This window comes from Malaclemys terrapin, chromosome 1 (assembly GCF_027887155.1).
Source record: "Malaclemys terrapin pileata isolate rMalTer1 chromosome 1, rMalTer1.hap1, whole genome shotgun sequence".
Classification (NCBI taxonomy): domain Eukaryota; kingdom Metazoa; phylum Chordata; order Testudines; family Emydidae; genus Malaclemys; species Malaclemys terrapin.
The window spans coordinates 87,994,038-88,015,887 of NC_071505.1; the positions used below are offsets into that span (position 1 = coordinate 87,994,038).

Consider the following 21,850-nt stretch of genomic DNA (forward strand, 5'->3'; position numbering starts at 1 on the left):
GGTTCTTGTCCCAGTCTCATCCTACTAGCCTACTGTGACAGACTGTACCCACATGTTCACCACTTTTACAAGACTACGATACATTTTCTACAAAGTATGCCTTGTGAGGTATCATTTAAAAACTTATAATCTACTGATCATTATTGTTCTGGTAAAATGTGTGTAGCAACATTGTATGTAAAGATTCTACTCTATGAGATTGCTGAGACATGATCCAAGTTTAGAAAAAACAGCCCAAACCAATTCCTCAGAGGCAAAACGTTAGCTAGCACCTCAGTCAGGGGTCAACATAGTCAAGTGTCCGATTACTGGGCTGAGCAGCTATTCTTTGGCAGGAAGAAGGGTATGAGCAAGCAATTTACATCTTGGCAGACAGACTTGCTGTCGCCTGAATCCCAGCTGGAGATGATTCTCAAAGAAGAGAAATGTTATAAGAAGGAAGACCAGAGGACACAAATCACCTCAGTGGAATGGTTGTTCTCAAAGCAAAACAGTGTAAAAGGTACCCAATAAGAGAGTTAAGGGGACACAGCTGTTCAACAGTCCAGATTGTACCCTTGGGAATGTCACACCTACCCAGTCTCCACTCTTCAGGCTTCTCATTACAGTCTACTTGCCCAGCCAATCCTACTCTCCCTTTCTGGGTTTGCTGTCTGAGTCCCAGTCTTCCCCCAACTCCCAGCCTCTCTCCCTTCCCACACTAGTCCCAGTATCCTTGCCCAGTCAATCCGAGTTCCCCCTCCCAGCTCATCTGACCTGCCTCTCCCCACCTCACAATGGTTCCCAGTTCTAGTCTCCCCACACTAGGATCCTCATCCAATCACAGTCTCTCCATATCTCTTTGGCCCAGTCTCTGGCCATCCCATCCCAGTTCTCTCCCTGCACCCTAACTCTTTGTTAGATCTGTCTCTCCTCTCCACAAATGGCCCCATTCTCCTCCCTCTGGTTCCTAATCTCAATCTCCTTGTCCAGCCAGTCCCAGTATCCCCTCTTTCAGATCCTCATCTGCTTTCAGTGTTCCCATCCCCAGCCAAATTGTCCTATCCACTTTCCCTCACCCGCTCGCAATCACAATCTCTACCTCTCCCCCATTGTTACTCATCATAGTCTCCGTACTCAACCAGTTCCAGCCTCCCTCTTGCCAATTCCCAGTCAGAGTTTCTCTTTCTCCTCCATTCCCAGTATCACCAGACTCCTTGTCCCAGTCTACTCATTCTCCCACCCTCAGTCCAACTCAGTTATTCTGTGGGGGTGACACATAAGCAATCTGCTCAAAGGGAGGAGCTAAGAGAGGCTGGAGCATGCTCAGTGAGAACAGAATCTTCCAAGATTTTAGCTGTTAAAATCAAAGATATCTCCTGAGCATGTGTGAATTGTGATTTTACAAAGGTGTGTACCTTGACCAAATCCAGGCAGATTTCCATGAGGATGGTAACAGACTTAATCATCCCTCATGCAAAGGTGACTCCCCTGTCAGAATTCAAGGCCCTGTTTTAAAGCAAGGTGGCACTAGAGCTATTAAAAAAAAAAAAAGGACGCATGAATATTCTAACATAAGTAAAGCAATGTGTTTTTTAGCTTAGCCTCATTCTCAGAAATGGCTGAACTGTTGTGGCAGATATCTTCCAAAACAATTCCGCCTGAGGCAGGCAATGCATAGAGAAAATTTCAGTCCAAAGTGTTAAAGTTTGGCAAAGTAATATGCAACTGAAAACAGTGTCTCCTAATGGGAATTATTGGGCAACCTTAATAACAGGCGATGCTACCAACCCTGCCTATAATGTTCTGTACAAACACTAACTAATTAATCCTAACAACAATTCCCGTAAGGCAGGCCAGACTTATAATTGCCAGACTTCATAGCCAAACACTAAATAGCTTGACTAAATAAAGACTATGTGGGAGAAATGAGCAATATTTACAGACATCTGCAAGGTGTAAATACAATGAAAGAAATAAATTGGTTAAATAAATATAAATATATGGAGATATACCTATCTCATAGAACTGGAAGGGACCTCAAAAAGGTCATTGAGTCCAGCCCCCTGCCTTCACTAGCAGGACCAAGTACTGATTTTTGCCCTAGATCCCTAAGTGGATTGAACCCCTCAAGGATTGAACTCACAATCCTGGGTTTAGCAGGCCAAGGCTCAAACCACTGAGCAATTATAAAGGGTATAACTAGGAGGACATGGATAATACTGAGTGGAAAGTGATGTTCTTTCTACCCCTAATCCAACAAAGCCCTTACACACATGCATAAGAGCTTTGCTGGATCAGAGCCTCTGGTCTTACCACATTATCTGGTTTCCATCCAAATGTGAAAATCCACTCCTGAAGGATTTAAATGAAAATGAAAATCTAGAGTGTAGCTAGGAAATCTTTCCAAACAGTCTCCTGAGGAAAGTGATGGATGCCCCATTGCATAAGCCATATAGACAAAGCTCTGGAGATGTACTGTAAGGGAACATTCCTGCTGTGTTGAATGTAGGGAGATTGACAAAATGCTCTAACACGACTTGCCCATCTCTAATTTCTATGATATGCTGGTTTTATATAATGCAGTTAGCACGGTTTGAGTCTCTTCTGAATGAGCTACAGAATCTCAGAGGGGAAAAGAAAATGGATCTGTGAACAGGCAGACAGATGACAGAGAGACAGGAGGGCGTGGCTAGGATACAATCAGAAGAAGCCTGCAGCCCTTCAGTTGCTGAGGAGCCAGACAGCCTACCTGAAAGGAACAAGACGTCCCAAGAAAGAGGTCAGGGGCAGCAACAGCTGTGGCTGCCGCTCTGAGGGGCTGCTCCCAGTTGGGTGAAACGTGGAGAGCAAGACAAATGAGACTTGCAGTGAGGATTACATGTCGCAAGAATGTTACAACAGCTATGACAGGGAACAAGCCTACCCATAATCAGGTGCTGTGATCTCCAGCCTTGCTCCGCCTGACTCAGACCCACTTCCAGGGAGAGCTGTAGAGAGGGGGGAAGGCACAGTCCCAGCCTGGCTCTCACCCATCATTTTTCACAAGAGGATTTTTATTTTAGTTAACTGACTTTTTAATGATTTCCCCCATTTTCTCAAAGTAAAAGGGTTTTTAAATCAGGGTTTACAAGAATGGATTAAAATCTAGAATGCAGAGTTTGATGTCTCACCCCTTTGCTAACCCAGTGTGGGCACACCAAACAGCTCTGCCAATGCTCTCCAGTCCTTTGTTGTTCCAGGCCTGGGACTTGGCTCTCAGCTCTGCCAGTGCACCTCAATAGTGGGCGCCAACACCCAGACATTACACACTTCAGCCTTGGCATTCTGTTATTCAGCGGTGGAGTATTGCGCTCCGGTATGGGCTCATTCGTCTCACACAAAGATGATGGACGTACCGTACGACTTAATTCCACCATGCTTATTATTTCAGGCACACTTAAATCTACTCCTCTACCATGGTTACAGGTTCTCTGCAATATTGCTCCGCCCAGTGATTGTAGAGAGGAAAGCATAGCGAAGCTTGTGACAAAAGTAAGTAATATGCCACATCTACTATTAATTAAAGACTTGTTTAATCCACCACATGGTCGTCTGCCCTCAAGTCGCCCGTTGTGGATAAGTTTACCGGTTGAGGTATTTACAGTAGAGGATGTGTGGCGGGCTTCATGGTCCACAGAGAAAGTGACAAATAATTATCTTGTCTCAGACCTCACTCAGCTTCAACCCAGGTTTGATTTTCTGCGAAGGCAATGGACCCTTCTCAACCGGTTTTGTACTGGACATGGAATTTGTGTTGCAGCGGAATTTCGATGGCATTGTCAAGACAGTCCACGATGTCAGTGTAGGCAGCCACAAACTATGACACCCATTGTCGAGAACTGCAAAATGACTCAACGTCCTGGAGGTCTTCATGCCTTGAACTTCGTTGATAAAGAATGCTGTGGCTTGGCTTGACCGGATTGCATACGCCAAATAAATAACCTCAATCGTGACACTGGAAAACCTGATATTTCAATCCTAAGGATGTCCCATGGCTCTGCCAACATGCATTTAGAAATCTGACCTGCAGCACTTCAGTCCTACTGTGCAGCCGCCCCTCCCATTCCCTCCCTTGGCCCGCCTCCTCTTTAGAATTAATATGGGATTCTAGAACAATGCCCTCTCTTTCCCTCTGACAATAGTGCTACTGCAGGCTTGAGTGATTGTTACAGAATATTATAGCATTAGAGTCGGAACAAAACTGTTCCAGAATGTACTTGTATTTTTTTTTCCTGTCTCCAGTCCATCAAGGCCCTTAAGCACATGCATAAGCGCTTCGCTGGATTGGAGCATCTGTGCCTACCCCATTATCTGGTTTCCACCAGGAAGTAAAAAGACACTTTCTAATGATTTGAATGAAAATGAAAATCTAGAGAGAGTAAATTTCCCCATTCATAGCTGTTTCATCAGCTTTACCTCAGGTCAGGAGAACTGGAGGCCTTTCTTCGGAAAGCCCATATGGAGTCTGCAGGGTGCTTTGGGATCCTTTCAGATGTATGGTGCTAGAGAACCCTATTACGTGTGGTTATTAGGAAAGAAACTGTTTCCCTGTCACTAATAGGCTGCTGCTAGCATGGCAACATGTTCAACAAGCACCTTCACATTTGCTTGTTGCCTCAGGGGTGCCCTCATTTTGGTGGGTAAAGGGGAGGGACCCTGGGAAAGCCACTACTCGTACCTGACCTTTGGCCTCCCTCACTATATTAAATGGGGGGGAGGGTGATTACTATAACATTCCCCACCCATGCCCATCCCTCAAGCCTATGGCTCAGATGCTTCATTGCTGGTGAACAACTTACATTTATATCCAGAGAAAATTATTTCACTTCTTCAGGCTCCCGGCCAGCTATTTGATCACTGCTTGGAAAAGAATCATTGCTTTAAATGTCCAAATCCACACCAAGAAAGTTTTGTCTCCCATTTTAGAGGGCTCCGTGGCTCCTTTTTACTCCCACAGTACGCCGGGGCTGCACACTCCCCAGAGGATGGACCTGCAGGCAAGCGTGGCTTCCACCTTCTGCACTGGAGCAGGTTTGTCAAGAGATTTTATCAGAGCACTTTCACTAAAGCAGAGAGCTCTGTTTAATTACTGTTGAGAATTAATTATTCTGTTTCCATTTCCCAGGGATTTCTTGAGGGCTCTGTCCCAATAACCACTCCTCCCTTTGTAATAAACTTGCTGTACTGCGGGAGTTCATAGATTTTAAAGAGACGATTGTGATAATCAAGTCAGACCTCCTGCATAGCACAGACCAGGGGTCAGCAACCTTTCAGAAGTGGTGTGCCGAGTCTTCATTTATTCACTCTAATTTAAGGTTTCGCGTGCCAGTCATACATTTTAACGTTTTTAGAAGGTCTCTTTCTATAAGTCTATAATATATAACTAAACTATTGTTGTATGTAAAGTAAATAAGGTTTTTAAAATGTTTAAGAAGCTTCATTTAAAATTAAATTAAAATGCAGAGCCCCCCGGACTGGTGGCCAGGACCTGGGCAGGGTGAGTGCCACTGAAAATCAGCTCATATGCTGCCTTTGGCACGCGTGCCATAGGTTGCCTACCCCGGGCATAGACTATAGATCCTCACCCAGTAATTCCTGCATCAAGCCCACAACTTGTCTGAGCTCGAGTGTACCATTTAGAAAGAGATCCCATCTTGATTTAGAAACTTCAAGTGATGGAGAATCAACCATGTCCCTAGGTAAGTTGTTCAAATGGTTTATTAGCCTCACCAGTCAAAAATATGTGCCTTATTTGTAGTCTGAACTTGTCTGCCTGAGCTTCCAACTATTGGATTTTGTTAATGTCTTTTTCTGCTACGTTAAAGAGCCATATTCTATCAGAAATCTCTTCCCCATGTAGGTATTTGCAGACCATGATCAAGTCACCTCTTAACTTTCTCTTGGATAAGCTAAATAGATTCAACTTCATAAGTCTCTCACTATAAGGCATGTTTTGCAGACATAGGGTGTGTCTACACTAGAAACGTAAGTCAACCTATATTATGTCGATTTACTGTTACCATAGATCATTGTTGCAACTGCTGTTATATATTTGCAGCAAATCTTATACAAAGGTTGTCAAGTGAGGTGTCTATGAAAAGGTTATGATTTGCTGATTATGATTTTACTATCTGTATGCATGTATCATTTTTGTGTTCGAAGTTATAAGTATTGGCTCTATACCTGGATTTCAAATATTTGCTCCTGGGGTACCACCCACAGGGTAGCTAGCCAGCACATCTTGGAGGGACTATTCAAATGGAGTGGGCCCATCGAAAGGACACTTAACTCACAATGGACCATGGCAGACGCCCATCTACACTTAATGGAATTTCCTGCTGTGACTAGGCGAAATGCATGGACATGTGACTTGCCCATGTGACTCCAAACTCCATCTTGTTGCTGTAATTTTCCACAGTAAGAACAATGGGATTCCTTCCACATGGCAGAAACTATAAAAGACCCTGGAAACACCTCCATTTTGCCTCTTTCCTGCCCAAACCCTCTGGACTTTACTAATGGGATCATTCTAACCAAGGGACTGAGGTCCTTAGAATGATTTGGAAGCAACCAGAGACTTAGTAAGCCAGCACTTGAACCAAGAACTTTGCAATTACTGTATGTATTTGATTCTTTTAACCGATTTTAACTCTCATCTTTCTTTCTTTTTATTAATAAACCTTTGATTTTAGATACTAAAGGATTGGCATCAGCATGATTTTTGGATAAGATCTAAGTTCTATATTGACCTGGGTGTGTGGCTGTTCCTTTGGGATCAGAAGAACCTTTTAGTTGATGAGACTGGTTGTAAAGAACCACTCATCTTATCCAGTGTTGCCTCAGGTGTTTTCAGTGTTTTCGGTGGTAATACACCAACTGGAATGCCCAAGGAAACTGCTTTTATGACTTCTTGTTAGCCAGTGTGGTGAAACAGAAATTTACTTTTGTTGCTGGTTTGTGATATACTATGAGGGATTAGTCACCAGTCTTGGGGTGTATCTGCCCTATTTCTCAGCAGTTCGTCCTGAATTTGGCATTCTCAGTTGTGACCCACTGAGGCATGGTTACACCAGACATAGGGTGTGTCTACACTAGAAATGTAAGTCAACCTATATTATGTCGATTTACTGTCACCACAGTGTGTGCATGTCCACACTACCCTCCTTGGGTTGATGGTGTATGCAGGGCCAGCTCCAGGCACCAGCAAAGGAAGCAGGTGCCGGGGGTGACCAATAGAAAGGAGTGGCAGTCCATCCATTGTTGGGGCGGCATGTCTGGGTCGGGGCGGCGGCAGTGGCGGTGGCACTTCGGCGGCAGCTCAACCGGTCTGCTTCAGTATTCGGCGGCAATTCGGCGGTGGGTCCTTCACTCCCTGTCTTCCTCGTCGGCAGCACTTTGGCGACAGCTCAATCGTTTTTTTTTTTTTTTGCCGCTTGGGGTGGCAAAAAAGCTGGAGCCAGCCCTGGGTGTATGTCCTCACCAGGAGCATTTCCACTGACTTAAGAGAGGCAGTGTGGGGAACTGAGAGCCTGGTCTCTCAGCTCCACTGGTAGCGCTCTGTTGGGAGACCCGCTGCCCCACAGGCTCCTGATGGGCTGCCCCCCGCTTCCCATTTCCCTCTGGGAGTGAGGAGAAGCCACCTGGGGCTTCTTGCCTCCCCGTTCCCCACTGGGAGTGGGTCCAGCCACATGGGCTTCTCACCCCAGTTCCCAGCTGGGAGCGGAGTCCTGTCACTCGGGCTTCTCAGCTCTCCAGGGGAGTGGGGGCAGCTGGGATCTAGCTGCCTGATTTTCTTGTCAATTTCATGGCTCCTGCAGTGAAATTGACAAGATAGCCAACAGCAGATGTAAGTAATGCAGTGTCTACACAGACACAACCTCACTTTAAATACACCGACATAAGCCCTGTGCCTCTCATGGAGGTGGAGTTATTATGTCGATGTAGTAGGGCAGTTACATCAGCAGGAGCAAGGCTGTAGTTTGTACAGTGACATAATTTGGTCGACATAACTGTGTAGTGTAGACCAGGCCATAGATTCATAGATTCGAAGGCCAGAAGGCACCATTGTGATCATTTAGTCTGACCTCCTCTATCATACCCACAACCACAGAACTTTGCCAAAAGTAATTCCTGGAGCATACCTTTTAGGGGGAAAAAACCCATCCAAACTTGATTTTAAAATTGACAGGGATTGAGAATCCATCACATCCCTTCATAAATTGTTCTAAAGGTTAATTACCCTCACTGTTAAAAATGTATGCCTCATTTCCATGAATCATTCTTGTAGTTCTTTTCTGAATCCTTTCCAGTTGTTCAATATCCTTTTCGAAACATGGACTCGAGAACTGGACTGGTATTCCAGGAATGGTCCCGCTAACGAAGTTAGCAGAGGTAATACCATCTCCCTACCTTACTTAATAGTCCCCGCATACATCCAAAAGTGTGCTCTCCCCCACTTAGCTCCATTGCACTAGAAGCTCATGTTCAGGTGGTTATCAACAATAAGTCCTAAGTCCTTTTCAAGGTCACTGCATTCCAGGATACTGTCTCCCATCTTGCAAATGTCATGGACATTATCTGTTCCGAGATGTATGACCTTGCATTTGGCTGTCTTAAAACACATTTTGTTAAAATGAGCCCACTGTACCAAGCAGTTCAGGTCAGCCTGTATAACTGAACCATCTCCAACATTATTTACCACACAACTATTTTTTGTGACATCTGCAAATTTTACAAGCAATGATTTTATATTTTCTTCCAGATAGACTCATAGACTCATAGACATTAAGGTCAGAAGGGACCATTATGATCATCTGGTCTGACCCCCTGCATGCTGCAGGCCGCAAGACCCTTCCCTGGACTCTACCGTTGAAGTCCCCAATCCTGTGTTTTAGTGACTTCAATCGGCTGAGACCCTCCTGCTAGTGATCCCTGCCCCATGCTGCGGAGGAAGGCGAAAAACCTCCAGAGGCTCAGCCAATCTACCCTGGAGGAAAATTCCTTCCCGACCCCAAATATGGCGATCAGTAATACCCCGAGCATATAGGCAAGAGTCTCCAGCCTGACCCTTGTTGGCCATTATGCTGTTCATGTACCATTGCTTGGTTTTCCTTGGCTACTATGTTTTATCATTAAACCATTCCCTCCATAAACTCATCCAACTTAATCTTAAAACCAGACAGGTCCGTCGCCCCCACCGTTTCCCTCGGAAGGCCGTTCCAATATTTCACCCCTCTGATGGTCAGAAACCTTCGTCTAATTTCAAGCCTAAACTTCCCCCCGGCCAGTTTGTATCCATTCGTTCTCGTGTCCACATTAGTACTAAACTGGAATAATTCCTCTCCCTCCCTTGTATTAACCCCTCTGATATATTTAAAGATAGCAATCATATCCCCCCTCAGCCTACGCTTTGTCAGACTAAACAACCCAAGCTCCTCTAATCTCTTTTCATACGACAGGTTTTCCATTCCTCTGATCATCTTAGTCGCCCTTCTCTGCACCCGTTCCAGTTTGAGTTCATCTTTTTTAAACATCGGAGACCAGAACTGCACACAGTACTCCAAATGAGGTCTCACCAGCGCCTTATACAACGGAAGCAGGACCTCCCTATCTCTACTAGATATACCTCGCCTAATACATCCCAAGACCGCATTGGCTTTTTTCACCGCCACGTCACATTGCCGACTCATAGTCATCCTGCGGTCCACAAGGACCCCTAGGTCCTTCTCCTCTTCCGTTACTTCTAACCAATGCGTCCCCATCTTGTAACTAAAATTGTTATTATTCGTCCCCAAGTGCATCACCTTACACTTTTTACTATTAAATTTCATCCTATTTCTGATACTCCAATTCACAAGCTCATTCAAGTCTCCCTGCAGAGTATCCCTATCCTCCTCCGAGTTTGCAACTCCTCCCACCTTCGTATCATCCGCAAACTTTATCAGCCCACTCTTGCAATCGGTCCCGAGGTCAGTTATAAATAGATTAAATAAGATGGGTCCCAAAACCGAACCTTGAGGCACTCCACTAGTAACCTCCCTCCAACCCGACAATTCACCCTTTAATACGACCCGCTGCATTCTCCCCATTAACCAATTCCCTATCCACCTCTGGATTTTCATATCGATCCCCATGTTTTTCATTTTAACCAATAGTTCCTCATGGGGTACTGTATCAAACGCCTTACTGAAATCCAGGTATATTAGGTCCACCGCATTTCCCTTATCTAATAAGTCCGTTACTTTCTCAAAGAAGGAGATCAGATTCGTTTGGCACGATCTGCCCTTCGTAAAACCATGCTGTAATTTATCGCATTTGCCATTAACTTCAAGGTCCTCAACTAGTTTCTCTTTCAGAATCTTCTCCAGCACCTTGCACACTACTGATGTTAAACTAACAGGCCTATAGTTACCCGGGTCACTTTTTTTCCCTTTCTTGAAAATAGGAACCACATTGGCTATTCTCCAGTCTAACGGGACTACCCCCGAGTTTACAGATTCATTAAATATAGTCGCTAATGGGCCTGCTATTTCCCGCGCCAATTCCTTCAATATTCTCGGATGAAGATCGTCCGGTCCACCCGACTTAGTCCCATTGAGGCGTTCTAGTTTTGTTTCTACCTCGGATGCGGTAATCCCCCATCCCGTATGCCCCTCTGTAACGGTGCTAGTATCCCTAATACCTTCATTGGCCTCATTAAACACCGATGCAAAATATTCATTGAGATATTGCGCCATGCCTAGATTATCTTTAATCTCCTCTCCGGCTATAGTCTTCAGCGGTCCCACTTCTTCTTTCTTTGCTTTCTTCCTATTTATATGGCTGTAAAACCTCTTACTATTACTTTTAATTCCCCTCGCTAAGTCCAACTCTTCCCGGCCTTTGGCCTTTCTCACTCTATCTCTACATTCTCTGACTTCGCTAAGGTAAGTTTCCTTACTGATCCCTCCCCTCTTCCACTCTTTGTACGCTTTCTGTTTTTTCCTAATCGCCCCTTTCAGCCGGTCGCTCATCCAGCTCGGTCTAAGTCTCTTGCTTAGTAATCTTTTTCCCTTTTTGGGGATACAGGCCTCTGACAGCTCTTGCATCTTTAACTTAAAGTAATCCCAGGCTTCTTCTGCCTTTAGGTCCCTTAATACGTTTGCCCAATCCACTTCCCTTACCAGTCCCCTTAATTTGTTAAAATTGGCCTTTTTAAAATTATAAACCCTAGTCTTTGACTTAATTCTGGTACTCTTTCCATTTAGTTTAAAGCGAATTAGCTCATGATCACTGGAGCCCAAGTTGTCCCCCACTACCACTTCCTCAACAAGGTCCTCACTACTTACCAGAATCAAATCTAAAATGGCCTCCCCCCTTGTCGGCTCAGCTACCACTTGATAAAGGAATTGATCCGCAAGCACATCTAGGAACATCTGAGCCCTATTATTGCTACTAGCGTTTGTTCCCCAATCTATATCCGGGAAGTTAAAGTCCCCCATAATTACACAGTTTCTATTAGTATTTACCTCCCTTAATACATTAAACAATTCCTTATCCATATCCTGGGTCGATCCCGGCGGTCTATAGCACACCCCAAGCACTATCCCCGGAGAGGCTCTAGTAGTACTTTTACCCAGCTTGAGTATCGCCCAGACGGACTCTGTATTATCTATTCCATCCACTATTATTTCTTTACAGCTTATTTCACTATTGACATACAATGCCACCCCCCCACCTTTACCTTTATCCCGGTCTTTCCTAAACAGCGCCTACCCCTCCATACCTGCGTTCCAGTCGTGACTGCCATTCCACCACGTTTCAGTTATTCCTACGATATCCGGTTTCAATTCTCGGACCAAGAGCTCCAATTCCTCCATTTTATTACCTAGGCTTCTCGCATTGGTGTACAAACAGCCTAATGTATGTCGTTTAGCCTGTCTCCCATTACTAGCACTGTATGTTGCGGGCCTCTTTGTGTTCGTCCCCCCTGTCCCTCCTATGTCCAATCTCATCTCCCCAGCTATGTCTCCTCTTATTACACTCAGCTTTCCAATACCGGAAACTGGCGTGGAGATTAACTGTGCGTCTCCCAACCATCTCCCCAAACTTCCTAGTTTAAAGCTCTTTTGATAAGATGAACCAGCCTCCCTCCCAGAAGTCTATTTCCTTCCCTACTCAGGTGAAGCCCATCCCGCGAGAACAGGTGTCTGTCCCCGATAGCCTCCCAGTGGCCATACATCCCAAAGCCCTCCTTATAGCACCACTCCCTTAGCCAACTATTTATCCTCACAATCCTATCAGCCCTTTGCTGCCCTTCCCTTGGAACAGGCAGAATCCCACTAAAGATAACCTGAGCCTCTATCTCCTTGAGAGTCTTCCCCAGCCTGGCATAATCTCCCTTGACTCTCTCTAACGAGAACCTAGCCGTGTCATTCGTTCCTACATGAAGGATTATCAAGGGGTTCTTACCTGCTCCTTTTAGGATCAGATGATTGATAAACATTTTGAACAGCACGGAGCCAAAAACAGATCTCTTCAGAAACTCACTAGAAACAAGACCACAGGCTGATGAGTCTACATTTACAATTACTTTTTGAGATCTAGCAGTTAACCAGATTTTAATCCATATAATATGGGCTACACTCATTTTGTATAGTTGATATTGTCCATGTTCTAAACCTCGACCTCTGGGGGAAAGTTTATGTTTTGTAACAGGGAGAAGTTACATTTCAATGGCTTGACTGTTATATCATGATGTAATAAAGCAAAAATAACCACATTAGAAGGGGAAGGATGTCCTTGTGGTTAAAGCACCGAAATGGCAAGCAGGAAATCTAGGTCCAATTCCAGGCTCAGTCATCCACTTTCTGCATGTCCTTTTTACTAAATTTACCCTCAGTTCCTCATCTGTAGAATGCAGAGAATATTTCTCTACCTCCTAGCAATGTTGACAGGATAAAGCCAAATAAGGATTCTGAGGAACTCCGATGATAAGGCTTGGAGGACTACGTAAGCACTAAGGCAGAATGTAAATGTCACCATATTATTACACCAGCATCTCATGATGGCTCCAAATACTCATGCAAACATCACTATGTTGCAATGCAACTATTACTGCGTCCAACACGATTACCCCTCAATGATATCACAAAGTCTCAGCACAGCTATTACTATGTTGCTAGGCAACCATCACAATGTGATGATGCTGTGTCAACCCCAAGTATATTTCAGGACAGTTGTGAGGTAAAATTTTCAGAAGCAATTTTTAAAACTACACCTATGTATGCCTAGGGCGTAGATTTACTCCAGCAGGCAGCATTCACACACGTAGATCAAACAGAAGTCTAGCTATGATTTGTATGCACAACTGCAGTCTTCATACACAAATCTGAGTTTCCAGGTTGTCAAAAACTTGCCTGTGAATTATCATGTGCTGTAAACTGCAAGCAAAGTTTTCGACGTTAGCCCAAAGCTGCTTTGAAAATTTAGACCCCAATGTTGTATGGACTATCCTTCAAAATAAGGGCTCTCTTGAAAATGATGATAGGAACGTGCAACGTCTAATGTGTGGCACAATGCCAACTAGTTGAACAGAACATTCCTTCCATTCTGCAAGTGTAGCACTACAGGGCTCAGTGGTCTTAAGTGCTGAAAGTTCAGATCAAGCTGAGCGAGGACGGGGGTCATTGAATTAGCTCTTATCTGCAAGAGCACTTTGACATGTGGCATGTTTGCTCAGCGTGATTATCTGGGTGGAGAGATCCATAGAGGTTACTATTGCTCAAATAAATTCCTTTTTCATGAAACCACAGTATTTGCCTTCACCTTTTCCCTCCTGCTGTCTACTCCAAATACAAATATACCCTAGTGCAGCGGGCGTGCCTGGGGAATACCAGGAAAGATTAGACAGATTGGAAGTAGAGATTTTTCACCGAGGAGTGCCCAGAGAAGTCCATGGAGAGGAAATGTTTGCAGTCATTATTCATAGGTGGGTGGGGCCAGGCATTTCAGAATGAGGCTTGGTGGAGAGGAAATCCATAAGAATCTACCAGACAGGGCGGAGGAGGAGGGGGAGATGATTGTGTTTTAGTGAATTGAATTTGTAGCTCATAGGGCCTAAGGGATAGCTGGGAAGGGCTACCTAGGGGGAAGGGCATGTCCTCTCCCTTCCCTGCTTGTGGAAAGCAGGATAGGCCTCTGTTTCCCAACATTTTGCATGACACTGAGCCTCTTGTATCTTCTGTTTATTAATAAAACTGGCCCTGAGAAAAGGGAAGTAGAGCTGAACTTGAGAGTCTGGGCTTTATTTGGACTACCCCCGAGCCAGTGCCACACTTTGGAGTGTAAGAAAGAGATCTGTAAGAAAAATTATCATTAGATCATATAGGGCATAATCATTGTACATTGACCATTGAAAGTAATGGCAAAGTTCCCATCGGCTTTGATGGAGCAAGATCACATCCATAGTCTTTCCCCCAGCCTAGTTTCCAGTATTTTGTCCTCTGTCCAGTCCAGTTTGAAATTACTGAAGTGACTGGGCTGACATGACAGTGCTCCCCTTGGGAATCTATTCTGCACACTGATAGTGTTCACTGGTAGGAAATGTTTCCGGATAGCCAAATGAAAGTTTCCTTTTGCTCAATTTTATTCCATTACTTCTAGCCACATTTTCTTGGACCACCTAAAATGATCAGTGCATCCCATGTGCACTGATCATTTTAGGTGGTCCAAGAAAATGTGGCTAGAAGTAATGGAATAAAATTGCCTCCACATTTCACTTTCTTCCCCTTGAGAAAGAACCCATGTTTTCAGAAAGACGCCCTTCTTCGTCAATCAGAAATTAAATAGCTCAATCAAAGAGGAGCTTGAAGTTCTAAGAGTTAAGAGCCTGACTGGCAGAGTTGCTGGGCATCCAGAATTCCAGCTGCAATCAATGGGCACTGCAGGTGCTCAGTACCTCTGGAAGGCAGGCCACAAGTGTCAGCAAAAGGTGAAGGGTCACAGTCCGGGGCGGGGTTGGGTGGAGGCGATCATTGCAATTGCAAACACATGCAGCACTGATTTAAAGGCGAGTCCAACGAACAGCACAACTGATAGGATGAGGCCCTTGATGTCGCAATCAACATCACATGCCTGTAATAAAGCCCAAATTATTCAGAGTGAAGAATACAGAAAATCTAAATGACTTTTCACCTTTTAGGCTCTTTTGTTCACATTTTCCCTGGACCTCCAGAACTGCCACGCTAGAGGACTGCCATACATTCTCCCAGGGGGTGCCCCTCCCACTGCCAGTGCGGAGAGATGCACCATTAGACTGTACACTCTTTGGGGCAAGGGCTGTCTCTTTGTATATGGTTGCATGGTGCCTAGCACAAAGGGTCCCTGGCTTCTGGTGCTACCATTATACAAGTAGTAATGATGCTGACTTGATGGTTCAGCCTGACAGAAGAGGGGTTAAGCAGTGCATAGGTGTCATGCTGGCCCCTGCACAAGAGTAAATTTCACCCTAAGTGCCATAGAAGTTCTTACTTTTGGCATACAAAGCCTTAGGAATACTGGGACCATCCATCTGAGGGACCAGGTGCCTTACCTATTGGCACAGAAGGCTAGATCTGCAGACGCTCTCATGATACAACCTGGAGAAAATAGGAGGCATGGCCTCTCTCTATCAAGGCCTTGTAGCTGTGCAATGCTCACTTCTTGTATATAAGATTCAGCCTATAAGGGATTTCTTTCCATGCAAGGAAGCTCAATTACATTTGGAGCAAAATGATGTAAACAAATCAAAGGGAAAAATTCTTCAAAAATTATACCAACACAGAGGAACATAAACCACAAAATCCACACGCATTTGCAATGTGAGCAGCAGCCAGAGGTTGTGGTTTCAGACAGGGCAGATGCTCAGTATCAGAGGCAATGTTTACCTAAACCTGATACTGTTACACACCCTGATTGGCAGGGTGCCAGGGATGCAGCATGCAGCCGTTTGCACATTGCCAAAACTGGTTACTCAGGGCTACTCTACACTGGCAACGGTAAAGCACTGCCGCGGCAGCGCTTTAACATGGCTTGTGTAGTTGCGGCACTGGTGCACTGTCTACACTGGCGCTTTACAGCGCCGAAAGTTGCTGCACTCGGGGGGGGGGGGGGTGTTTTTTCATACCCCTGAGCGAGAAAGTTGCAGCGCTGCAAAGTGCCAGTGTAGACAAGCCCTGGATGTGAAAGGTTGCTGTCATCAATGGTATTTATAGCAGAGAGCCATTGATGATATCAGAACATTGAAACCGTGGGATTCACCCTGGGGGCAGGGGTGCAGTGCTAGTGGAACGTGATGCAGGATCAAGGCCAAAGGAACGATCTTGCCTTGACCACACCTCATGTTTGGACACGCTGACTTTCTCTACAACGAGCCAAAAAGCAAGCAGGGCCAAAATATTCCAATGCTAGTGCTTGTGATGGGAGCATTTTTATTAATATTTTTAAAAAGAACAGGGGTACTTGTGGCACCTTAGAGACTAACAAATGTATTTGAGCATAAGCTTTCTTAGGCTAAAGCCCACTTCATCAGATGCATGTAGTGGAAAATACAGTAGGAAGATATATATACAGAGAACATGAAAAAATGGGTGTGGCCACACCAATTCTAATGAGCCTAATTGATTAAGGTGGGCACCTATGGGCCTCAATCATAGACCAGGGCCCCACTGGGCTAGGCTCTGTGTGAACACAGAATAAAAAGACAGTCCACACTCCAAAGAGTTTATAATCTAATTCATTGTTCCTGGTGTAATTTACACAATGTTTGAGAGGGTTTGATTGAACATGCACCTATATAACCTGCCTGTGGCATACCAGGTTCACCGTGTTTAGGTCATTTATCAGATTACTTTCAGAACAGGCGTTGTGTGCACTTAGAACTATGAAACCCAATTCCCATATAACGACTACATTCAGGAAATAAATGTCACAGTGCATATCATCCTTGTGTTTGATTCCTGCTAATCAATCATGCAGGCAGGGGCTCCTTTCCTGGACCCCTTCACATAGTCCTTTTCCAGCTACACACATAATTCAGGAGGCCCATTTGGATGGAAGGTTCCATCCATGGATTGGATTTCAAAAGGAGGAATGTCAAAAGAAATCTTCCAGATGTAAATGGCCTCCAGATGTGGCTGTTTCTCCTCCACGCAGGAGGGGGAGGAGACTGCCTTGTGAGTGTCTCTCAAGTGAAATGGAAAAACATTCTCCACCAAGAAGGGGAGGGTGTGAGAAGAAGAATAGAAACAGAAGAGGAGAGTTGAAGAAAGAAAAGGACTGAGCTACAGCTAAATGATTCAGGACGTTTGTTGTGTTATAAATAATATTCCCTGTGTGTATATTAGTAGTTCATATGGCACGTCAAACACCAGAAATCCAACTGCAAACAATTTAAAATGGGATGGGCCCAGTGAGTGAAGGGAGAAACAGGAAGGAATTTTGCCTGCAGGAAGTTCACACTCTCCCTAAGGGGTGCTTCTGGTTGAATCCTACATTCTGGAACTCCCTGAGATCCTTTCGAGCCAGCACTCAGACCATGACCGCATTATGGTTCAGCCGTGTTTATGTAGGCTCATTGCTAGTCCGGCTCCATGCATATTTTATAGACAATCTTCTTTTTCTCTGCAAAACTTGTCTGTAAACAGCATACCCGTCTCTCAGATTTACAGTATTCACTACTCTAAATTATTCACCCAAGGTGAAATTCCTCCCAGGGCAGAGGGCCAGCACAAGGCCTGTTAAATTCCCGAAAGGGAATATCACTTCAAATTGTTGCTGTGAATAGTCTCCCAGTCTGCAATTTGCTGTGAGTGTTCTGGATGGTGAAATTCAGTCAGGCTGCCAGAGAAAACTGTTCATGTTTCCTGAGAGCAGAATCCAGCCCTGTTTGTTTTATAAAGCGCCAGGGGGCATCTATTGCACTGTAGATGTAAATAAAAACAGCAGGTTTTCTCCAGTTTTAAAACTGCATAGCATGGCATTTGCTCACCTTGCCCTATGTGTCCCCATCCATGCGTCATTAAGGCACCTCTCACCATGGTTTGTCAAGCCCTAAGTGACATCTGATGATGTGGGAAGGATTCGGATGCCTTGTGGTAGCACACAACCACTTCGGTACCTCTGAAAAAGTCCATAAGAGATCTCAGCTGCCATACTCTCCTCCTGCTCGTTGTTTCACACTCCCCTGCGAGGCTCTATGAAATGCTGGCCATGAGAAAGATGTTTTCGCTGAGGGAAGCCTGCAGCCAAAAGGTGTGTTCTTTTCTGTTTGATCTGATCACAGTTGGCCGTGACTCAGTCTGATCTCCTTTGGCAAAGCATCCCACAGCCCAAGTCCTATCGCCAAGAACTTCCTAGCCCCAAGAGCCTGATGCTGTGCTTCTCCAGCTTCAGTGGACTTTGTGCTTCCTGTTGGGTAAGAAGATCTGAGAGTTATCCAGATTCTAATCCACTGAGGTTCTTGGACATTAAGACTAGGACACTCAGAACTGGCAGAGAAGAGTAGCTGCAGGACATTGGTTATGGATCCCTCATTCAGAGCCACTCAGCTTTGTGCAAGTTCGGTCCGCACAGGGGCAACCTGACTCTGGCAGGTCCTTACACCAGAGGAGGGTTGAGAGTAGTTCCACTCCACTCTGCCATGCCATCTCCACCCTCCCTGTTCCACCTGCACCCTGCCCTGGAACCTCCCTGACGCAGGGCCGGTGCTACCATTAAGGCAAACTAGGCCGTTGCCTAGGGCGCCAAGATTTGGGGGTGCCAAAAAGCGGTACCCCCAATTTTTTTTTATAGCGTTCCTGGGCTGGGCTGCGGCGCGGTCGCCGCTTCACTTCTCCCGCCTCCCAGGCTTGCAGCGCCAATCAGCTGTTTGGCGCTGCAAGCCTGGGAGTGGAGGAGAATTAGAGCGGGGGTGGCGTGCTCGGGGAGGAGGTGGAGCAGAGGTGAGCTGGGGTGGGGAGCTGCCGCACGGCTCCCGGGGCGGGAGCTGCCACGGGGGGGAGGGTGCCTCAGGGCGGCGGGGGGGGGGGGGGCAGGAAGCTGCCGCAGGGCTGGGGGTGGGCGCAAGGTGGAAGTTTTGCCTAGGGCGCAAAACTTCCTTGCACCGGCCCTGCCCTGACGTGATCTTGAAACTGGCAGTGGGGCAGAGGATGGCTGGTGTAAGAGGCAAGGGAACTGCTTTTGCCAGATTTACACCAGCAGAGAGCTCCCTGGCACAGGGAATTGCTCCATCGGCCATCTCAGGATATTGTAAGGCCACTTTGCATGGTTTACCCAGTGCAAAGTGGTTTTAGCCAGCTGGAAAAATCCAGCTCTAAGTCTGTAGAGTCGACGCCGAAGTGGACAGGAAGCCCGAGAAGAATGCAGAGCACATGCCAGCCTCCATTGCCAAATCTTAGGCTCCATCTTTCAGCAGAACTCACACACGGATCATTGTCACTCACTTTCTGTTCCAAAACATCTCTTCTCCACAATCCATCCCTACGGCTGGAATGCTGGCCGGGAGGTGGGGGAAGGGGTGTGTGTGTGTCCTCTTGAACTCTGCAGCTGCAGATGACAGAAAGAGTTAAGTCACATGACCTGGAATTTCAGGAGAAATGCCTCCTCTGAGGTGAGAAGCAGCTGTTCCAGGGTACAGCAAATAGGAATGTATCCCAAACCTGCAGACACCTCAGCCCTTCTCCAGCTTCCCCACACCCATTTCCTCCTCTCTTCTTTCCACCCCAGCCTCTGCACAGCTAAACTCAACAACAGAAGAGTTTGTCACCTAGCCACGGAAGTACTGATTGTATAGTCAGGTGGAAACCAAGGAATCTAAAAATATGTCAGCCACACCAGAGGAGTTTATTTATCTTCCCTTGGGCCCGTTGCCAGTCCCTCCCCACTGTGTTTCAACATCCCAATTGCTCACATGACAGCTTGGCAGGTCGCAATTCAGGTATGGCCATTTCGCCTCACATGACTCTTGCATTTGTGGGAGGGGTGGAATTCCAAAGGCCGTTTTCTCTGCCCCTGAGATTGGACACTGGTCACCGGGCAGGGCTGGCACACAAGAGCTCCTCTGTCTGCGCGGCAAACACTCCCGTTATCTGTCACTGCATGTTGGCATTTGCCCGCCCCCACAATGCAATGGAGAGTTCCAATTACAATTGGAACCAGTTAGTCCTGAATTAAGGGCTCCATTGTACCAATTATGTATGGCCCCGAGGCAGGGATGGGCTGATCAGCAGCCTGCCCTCAAACTGCACAGCAGCCTGTGCTCAAATTCTTGCACATAGTCATGAGGAGTTCCCAGAGAGCTAGTGTTTGTTTCCTTGCTTTTATGACTCTCCCATCACTGTTTCCCATGCATGATCTGGGTACAATGTGTGCTCTGCGGGACTCCTCCCAGTTACACATGCTCGCCAGCAGCCGTTGTGCAGTTTGAGAGGCACACTGGCAGCACACAATGGGAATAACGGGACCAGAGCACTGCCATGGGGCTGGACGCGAGTGGATTGGAGTGGCTCCGGTTCTATTAAGAGAGACTCTAGAGACACAACCGTCAGGTGCTTTGCCCCGTCTATTTTTATTCACAAAATATACCTACAGATCCTGTTTTCCCTGAATGAAGATGGCAAAAAACAGCAGCAAAACCCCACACAGGCATTTGAAAGAAGCCCACGTGGAGACACAAGTACCCAGCCCTATAACCTGGAAAACAGATGTTTATTTTCTGATCCTGGCTCTCTCAGACCTGCTTTCATTATTAGTATTAATATTATTTATTGGTATTGGAGGCATCTAGGGCCTCAGTCCTAAATCAGGGCCCCCCTGTGCTAGGTGCTGTACAAGCACATGACAAAGAGATGGTCCCCTGCCCTGAAGAGCTTACAATCTTAAAATAAGTCAATAAACAACAGCTGGCGCTGTGGCTGGAGCACCCACGGAAAAAAATGAGTGGGTGCTTAGTACCCACCGGCAGCCAAGCTCCTCCCCTCCACCCAGCACCTCCCACCCGCCAGCAGCCTCACTGTTCAACTCCTCCTCCTCCCTCCCAAAACCTCCTGCACACCGCAGAACAGCTGTTCAGTGGCGTGCAGGAGGCACCTGGAGGGAGCGGGGGGGAACAGAGATGGGGCGTGCTCGGTGGAGGGGGTAAGATGAGATGGGAAAGAGGCAGGGCTGGGACGGAGTGGGGGCAGGAAGGGGTGGGGGCCTGTGGAGTGGGGGCGGGGTAAGGCAGGGCAGGGGTGGGGCCAGGGGAAGGGGTGGAGTGGGGGCAGGAAGAGGCGGGGTAGGGTGGGGGCTTGGAGGAAGGAGTGGAATTGGGGAGGTCCTGAGGCGGAGGGATGGTGTCGAGCACCCTCCAGGTAGAGAGGAAGTCGGCACCTATGCTGGGATATATTAACAGGAGTGTTGTATGTAAGACACAGGAGGTAATTGTCCCTCTCTGTTTGGCATCAATGAGGCCTCAGCTGGAGTTCTGTGTCCAGTTTTGGACACTCTAGGAAAGATGTGGATAAACTGGACAGAGTCCAGAGGAGAGCAACAAAAATGATCAAAGGTTGAGAAAACCTGGTCTAGGAGGAAAGGTTAAAGAAACTGGACATGTTTAGTGTTGAGAAAAGAAGACTGAGAGGGGACCTGGTAACAGTCTTCAAATCTGTTAAGGCCTGTTATAAAGAGGACTGTGACAATCTATGTCCACTTCAGGTAGGATGTTAAAGCAACTTCTTAGATAATCTTGCCATTATCCCTCCACAAGCCACTCCCTAAAACACACACTCTCTCTCTCTCTTTCTGCAGGATTGTTCCCTACAGTCTATTGTCT

At 46.2% G+C, this 21,850-nt stretch overlaps 1 protein-coding gene across 3 annotated transcripts in view; it reads right to left on the minus strand.

Moving 5' to 3' along the window:
• The window catches only part of GSG1 (germ cell associated 1), a 179,434-nt gene that overhangs the window by 24,180 nt on the left and 133,404 nt on the right, over positions 1 to 21,850 (minus strand). The window lies entirely within an intron of this gene.